This window comes from Triturus cristatus, chromosome 6 (assembly GCF_964204655.1).
Source record: "Triturus cristatus chromosome 6, aTriCri1.1, whole genome shotgun sequence".
In the NCBI taxonomy this organism is placed as follows: Eukaryota; Metazoa; Chordata; class Amphibia; order Caudata; family Salamandridae; genus Triturus; species Triturus cristatus.
The window spans coordinates 1,950,285,368-1,950,293,118 of NC_140589.1; the positions used below are offsets into that span (position 1 = coordinate 1,950,285,368).

Here is a 7,751-nt window from a genome sequence, read left to right on the forward strand (position 1 = left end):
AATGAAAGCTTGAAATCTTTCTAAGATAGACCACGTATCATGTACGCCCCCACACTAAAGATGAAACTGCAATTCCATCAGACTTATTAATTTCAATTTAATATGGATAATAGACCCAGTGTTTGTAGAAAATAGGACTCAGCTAGGCCTACCAGTGCAAGGGGTTCGCCCTTCTCTGCACAGAGTCCTCAGTCTATTAGAAAGAAGTTGGCACAGAAACTGAAATAGAAAATACATAGTTTATTAAACCTCAGGAGGTGGAACCACATTCACCCAGCACCCTGTGGTGCTGAATGAAGGTAGCACACAGAGTAGAAGAACCATGGGTCTTTTATACCCACACAGGGGCTCAGGAAAAGGGCGGTGCAAGCATACATGAGAAAAGTTACATACATAGATGGTCATACAGAAATGCACCGTCAACAGTAAAGGAGGAGCTAGCAGTTGCTGACTCTGGTAGAAACAACCTGATAGTTACAGACTAAAAACAGATGCATGGACAGTTAGATATTCCTGCGCATGTGCAGGGTAGCAGAGTCTAAGTATAGCCAGTCCTTTAAACAGAGCACAAGGGAAGACAAAATGGCTGCCAGAAATACAAAATGGATTCCACAAAATGTACAGGATAGCCTCTAAATACCAGATGGATTCTGCTAACGCTAATTTAATCGCAGCCAATTTACGACAGACGACCCTTTTAGCGTTAGCTGAAGACATCTCCCATAATCCCGTAGGAAAAATGAAAAATATGCATTTTAATTTTTTTTTTTTCCATAAATTTCCTAATTCATTGCTAGGTGGGCATTTCTCATTCTAAATATTGTTAAGCGGGTATGTATGAGGTATAAACAGAAGTACAAAGGCAACAGAGAATTGGGTCATACAGATAGCAGGAGAGAGTAATTACTATTATCAGAAACAGAATTATTAGCTTTCTAGTCCTAAGCAAATCCTAGAACCATCCAGTAAAAACATTTTCAAGGCTCCTATGCATTTCAGTTACCATCAATTTCAACTTCAAAAACATTTTCGCTAGACTTTTCCAGTGTTTCCTTTATGAGGGCTAGAGTATCTATCATTATACCCAATACAAACATTAAAGCAGTCAGACATATTATTTACAAAAATGATCCTGGATCCAGAGGACCAGGAGAACTACACAGGACCATGAGAATTAGGACGAAGAGCTGAAAAGGGTTGCTCCTCCTCAAAAATGGGACGATCAATGGGGTACATTTTCAACAAAAAGAAAAAGAAGTCCTTGGGAAATTAAAGCCGCTGTACAACCAACCAGAGGGGAGTCTTCTCCCTGTGTCCGTTTGAGCCTCACAGGCAGGCTCTTGTTGTTCCCACGGTGGAGCTGCACAACTCTCAACTCAGGAATCATGGCCTAGTTTCAAGGGAAAAGTTTCTTCTTTCAGGATAGGGCAATCACCCACCAGGGCAAATCCGCTCAGCGATCCTGTCCAGTGTCTCAGGCAGTGCACCAGTTTTCTTCATTTCAATCTAACAGGCACCAGAGACACAGCACCTGTACCCTGAACTCAAGTCCTTCCCTAACTCCTGTATTGCTCTGCTGGCACACTGCTCTTTCGTTGGGGCCATAGATCTTGGCCAACAAAGGTAAAAACTTTACAGCCACTTTAGGACAAGGATTCAGAGGCCTGATGCTAGGATCTCTGAAGCAACCCTTGTTTCAAAGGGGGTTACCTCAAGCAAAAACGTTCTCGCCTTCCTGGTCGGTCTGTGACTCTCGGCGGGGCATCAAAAGCTTGATCCACGATTTCTCCTTTCTGATTTGTGACCCCGTCTTTCGCCCAAGATAGAAGCAGGGGTACTCTCATCACAATGTTTCCGGCCTTCTACCTTCACTGAGGTCCTGGTTGCCAGTAATGCTTGTGCTGGTTTCCTTCACTTTGACTTCAAGCTGGACTGGTGCTGACTCCTCAAGCTCGATCTGATGTCCGGGCCCCTCTGGCAATGGTTGTAAAGCAGCAAATATCTACTGGTGGACAGAACAAAAGGTCTTTAGACAAGGCACAGAAATAATCTATCAACAGAGAGGATAGTCTCAGAATACTTCCTAGTCTAGGGACGCCCCATATATTAACAAGGCACCTTGGAACCACTTTCATATATGTGAGAGTAAATAAAACAACAGCCTGAACCTATTGGCAAGTATAAAAGGAACTCTTTAGTGAACTGACAAGAGTAATACGTCACCCAATGTCAAGGAAGTCTGTGTTCATTTCTAAAGACCCTCAAGAAAAAGGAAATGTTATACACGTTTACTCCTAAACATTGCATTATTTGTACAGGACTGCAGACACTTCTAAAATGATTTTTCTTAATTAAAGCACCTACATTGTATACTCAGGATCATGCTCACATGTTATAGGAGCAACAGGAAAATCTAACACTGCTAATTTAACAAAGTTTCTTATTACATAAAGAACTACAAACTTCAACATAATGGGTACACGTTCTCCAGTGGAACATCTTGTGACTAACAGACTCCTATAAAACAATATTTTTTTCAAAAATGTTTGCTAAGGATCACATAGACCTCTTCCCTGCATTCTACATTTTCACAATCCAAACTATGCAACATTAGTTCTAGTAAGGACTGTCAGTTTATTTACACAGACTAGCTAATAAAACTAGCAATGCCCTTGCAAAACTGTATGTAGCATGCGAATAACAAACAATAGTGGTGTTGTCACCTGAGAATTTTCAAACAAAAATTACCCACAGCTAGTTCCCCTTAAAGATCAAATAAGGAAGCAGCAATCTAGACTACTCATCCTCTCATAATTCCATCAGAGAGGACGGGTAGTAACATAGCAAAATATATTTATTCGTTTTATTAATGCTAATAATGTTTAAAACAGTATTACTGAATAGCCAATTAAATGTCTCATGGTTATTTCACAGACAGTTTAGACAGGCTCGAAAAAAATTAAGAAAAAGAGAGTGAACACATAAATTTGCCTACCCTTAATTTGTAGAGGAGCTAGCCCCCTCTCCCCAGTTTTGACAGTAAGAAACCTGTACCAGGTTTCATTCTGTCAACACTATCAACCCCAATTTGTAGCAACTGGGCATAAACAAACTCTGAGGAGCTAAATAGCACATTTCAGCTAGCCAAAGAATATATTCCTTTAGCAAATGTACTAGTGCAACATGAGGCCGCATGAATTCAAACTGAATCCCATTGCTTCCTGAATTCAACCCTAAAAACATTTATACTATATATATATGGCAGAGCCATTGTCTTTTAAAGAGAGGTCACATATACTATGTTCATTGAGTGCACACAAAAACTTGCAACTTGCTTTTACCAAAAAAAAAGGTAAGCAAAAACCTCTTTCTTCCCCTGCCATTTCGTCTTTCAAATGTCGAAATGTCAAAGCACATGTGAAGCCGAGCCCTGCCAGGCTTCTAAATGTAGGAGTTCGGCCTTTAACCTATGCAGCTGTTCCAGCTTGTATGCAAGGTTGTCATGCGGTGCTCCCAAGTCAAAGTGACCCTAGAGACCCAAGGCAGAGCAGCAAAACCCACTCTGTGTGTCTACCAGCAATTTCAGAGGTAAGCTTAATAACTTCTGCCAGTTTTTGTACATAGGTATATTGAGAATCAGGGTGCTGAGTGCTTGAGCAATATAAATGTCAGCTATGAAGTTTTATGCGTACATATGTGCATTTACTTGAGTCTAAGGCAGTTTAAAAGCTGCTCTGACTGGAGAAATCTCATTTAAATAGTGAATTTTTACTCAATTTCGACTTTGATTTTTAGGGCACTTAAAAAATTAATATCCTACAATGTTTTTGCATAATAGTCATCCCCAGAATGTCCTCTACATATCCCAGAGATGTGTCATCAGAAATGTATAATGTATGCCCTTATAAAAATGAGTTTTGTACTCCTGGATAAAGTGACATTTTCACATGTAATTGACCCCCTATTGCTGTATAGCACGGCTTAAATGCAATTTGGATGCTAGGAGGTCACAGTATCATTATTAGGCATTATAAATATTAAAAAACTAATTTAATGCACCTATTTTAAATCACAAAATAATAAAAATATATGTATATATATATTTTTTTTAAATAAATCTAATCATTTTGATGAGTCCACATATGAAAAGCAAGCTGCATCCCTTTGCCTATCATATTGAAACACATTAATTCTTAGCCCTAAGCACAGAAGCTTATCTTGAAACATCTTAAGTCTGCGCCACTTTTAAATGAAGGACAGTCATTATTATTTCACATCAAAAACCTTATTTTAAAAAAAGGCATTAAGAAAAGAAATCCCTACTGTCAATCTGCCCTCTGTTTATCAAAAATCATGAAACTATATTTCTAACTTTTAAAACAGCAGTCTGAAATGCCGCATTTTACAACGTGTTTGACTTTAGCAGTTCCCTGTGGCCGGAGTCCGCAGAGAATAGAAATAGTCTTGCTGACACAGCTGTTTGACACGTAAAGGCGTCGAATTCACACGCCTTTCAAGTCAACCTTTCAAGCCAACACAACTCTGTCGTTCTGTATAATGTGAATGCCTTTGAATACCTTATACAAAAGATAAATGCTGTGACATTTTGTATCTGAATTTAGTCTATTTTAAAACACACAATTTCGTTTTTCTCTTTACGCAGGTCATCTTAATTTTAACTTTTATCCGATAATCCATGTTGGCTTTGCGCCACAATTTCCACTGAGAAAATGAATTCTCAATTGGAAAATCGTTTTTATATAGGCATATAGCCCTTAAAATTTCAAGCAAGAGCATCATTTTACTTTTTGTCTAGGATTAATGCAATAGTTTAAAAAAAAATAAAAACAGTTTTCTATGGAAAGTCTAACTGGTCTTTGCACAAAATAGGGCCGAGGAAGGCTCCTTGAGTTTCGTTCCTCAGCTGCCCTGTCTCATCAGAGAAGCTAAAAATAGCCCCTCAGCGCAGAACCGGGCCACAGCGAGTGCTCCGGGCCCCCACCTCTCTCCAAGGCTGTCCTGCTGCAAGCATTACACATTTTCATGTCAGTGAAGCTTTCTAAGCAGTGATTTCACCTCCTGGTTCACTCCCCTATTTTTAGCCCCTACCTTACAGGCTGCAAGGTCAAAATCTGCCTTGCACAGCCCTGAAGCTGTCAAAGACAAAAAGCCTTCCTAATTTTATCTAAACTTTAATAATTTGCCCTATGGAAAAATTTATTTTAATATACAATTTCTTTTCAAGGGTCATAAGTTTAGGTTCAATTCTCAGATTAGCAGGTTCAGCTTAAATTAGAACCTACAACCCTGTGGACCCAGCACATTGGCTCACTGAACCACCAAGAACACAAAGCTGCATAGGAACAATTTGCAAATTCGAAATACCCACAATTTTTTTCAAGCTAAACTTTTAACCGGTCCCTAATTACTCTTCATTAATACTTTTGTACATTAAGGGTGTCATCAAATCACAGGGGTTGCTCTTTCTCTAGCTACACCCCTCTCAGTTTCCTTTTGCGACTTATTGATGGTGATGAGACCAAATTAAATTTACTCCTTAACAATTTCACTTCTCAGAATTCTTTCACATATTCACAGTCATTCAATCACACGCTTTTTCTAGTGCTAGCAACATCCAAAACACAATTTACCACACCATAACATGTAAACACACATTTAACCCACAGATCAACACTTAAGACAGAAACAAAAGACAGCCCACAGACTGTACTTAAACCAAACCATTTGTAAATACTAGTTGCAAGTCATATTCACTAGATTTGGCTGGCAGAACACCAGGAAAACGCTCTGCATCTCATCACTTATGAATGTTACTAAGTGCACAGACCAGGATCCTTTTATGTACATATTTAGTTCCTCGGGGTACTAGTCACCACTTACAAGTATTTGTATTTCATAATGCGCTGTACATTATAGAAGAAAGACCATACTTAATATACATATCCCTATTAGGCGTCCCCTCCGGGGGGGGAGGGGGGGAGGGGGGGGGGGAGTTGTGCTTCATCAAGATTCAAGGTACCATTCCAAAAGCAACACATCTTTTGAAGTGTGCTAAAGACAGGCATGCCAAAAATAGTGCAGAGTATGCAATATTATAATCAAAGTAGCACTTAAGGTACCTTTAGTACAATGTGCCGTTCAAATCAATTCAGTTAGAGAAAATTCTCCTCATTACCTGCCTATGTGAATTGCAAGTCACATATATCAAAACAAACCAAGTTGGCCAACACAAATTATACCATACTCAAAGCCACAGTAAGCGTTACTAAACTACCTTACCAATCACAGGCATCAAAACCAACAGCAAGCGCCGCAGACACTTACCAATCACTTGATGTCCAGATTCATCCTGCCAAGTTCTAAAATCGACCAAATGGTCACTGCACGGTGAATCAACAGAAGAGATCTCAGTCGAGGACCGGTGCCACCTGGATGGTCAGATCAGAAAGAAAGGAAAAGTCGCCGTGGATGCCAAGACTCTGGTCTTATCGGGCAGTGATCACGTCCAGAGCGAGATTCCAATCCTTCGTCGCGACCAATCCTTTGGGCATCCGAGTCACCAATGAGCCCCAAGTTGAGGCGCCATTTGTAGAAAATAGGCCTCAGCTAGGCCTACCAGTGCAAGGGGTACGCCCTTCTCTGCACAGAGTCCTCAGACTATTAGAAAGAAGTTGGCACAGAAACTGAAATAGAAAATACATAGTTTATTAAACCTCAGGAGGTGGAACCACATTCACCCAGCACCCTGTGGTGCTGAATGAAGGTAGCACACAGAGTAGAAGAACCATGGGTCTTTTATACCCACACAGGGGCTCAGGAAAAGGGCGGTGCAAGCATACATGAGAAGAGTTACATACATAGATGGTCATACAGAAATGCACCGTCAACAGTAAAGGAGGAGCTAGCAGTTGCTGACTCTGGTAGAAACAACCTGATAGTTACAGACTAAAAACAGATGCATGGACAGTTAGATATTCCTGCCCATGTGCAGGGTAGCAGAGTCTAAGTATAGCCAGTCCTTTAAACAGAGCACAAGGGAAGACAAAATGGCTGCCAGAAATACAAAATGGATTCCACAAAATGTACAGGATAGCCTCTAAATACCAGATGGATTCTGCTAACGCTAATTTAATCGCAGCCAATTTACGACATGTTCGTCTAATCTCTTTGTACATCCCAAGAGGTTAAGTCTGAGATATATGCATAAGCGTATGTCTTTACCTTCATCCTTGGAAGCTAATACTATGGAGAAAACCATTCTGTGCAATCAATCTCTTCTATGACCCCTTGTTCTACCAGTTTATCCAATTCTTTCTTCAGTGGTGCTTCCGTCATAAGTGAGACAGGCCTTGTTCTGTATACCACTGGCACTGCTGTGGGCTTAGGCTTAATCTTGTAAGTAACATCTTTAATTTCTCTGTGAAAACCCATGGGAATTCATCACAGATCTCTTTCCCCACTTCAGTACTATTCAGGAGTAGAACATGTTCTTTATTGTTAGCGTCCAATTTCATGACTAAGGGCCCGATTCACAAAAGTAATCTGAGACAAAATCCTAACTTTACGACTTTCGGTATTCACAAAGCGCTTTTAGGAGTAGTAAAGTTAGGATTTTTTCTCAGTTAAACTTAAGTTTTGGTCTTAACTTAAGTTTAACTGAGACAAATTGTGGTCTGAGTAGTTAGTTCTGGAAGGATACACAGGCTGCCAATGGAAAGGTGGATGTACAA

The 7,751-nt window shown here is 40.0% G+C and overlaps 1 long non-coding RNA gene across 1 annotated transcript; it reads right to left on the bottom strand.

Annotated features, from left to right (window-relative positions):
• Window positions 1-225: 225 nt before the first annotated feature.
• Window positions 226-7,163, bottom strand: LOC146822578 (uncharacterized). Its single transcript, XR_014963334.1, has 2 exons — window positions 6,346-7,163; window positions 226-2,005 (listed from the first exon to the last, which is right to left on the bottom strand). It is a non-coding gene; the product is annotated as an uncharacterized LOC146822578 (long non-coding RNA).
• Window positions 7,164-7,751: the final 588 nt, after the last annotated feature.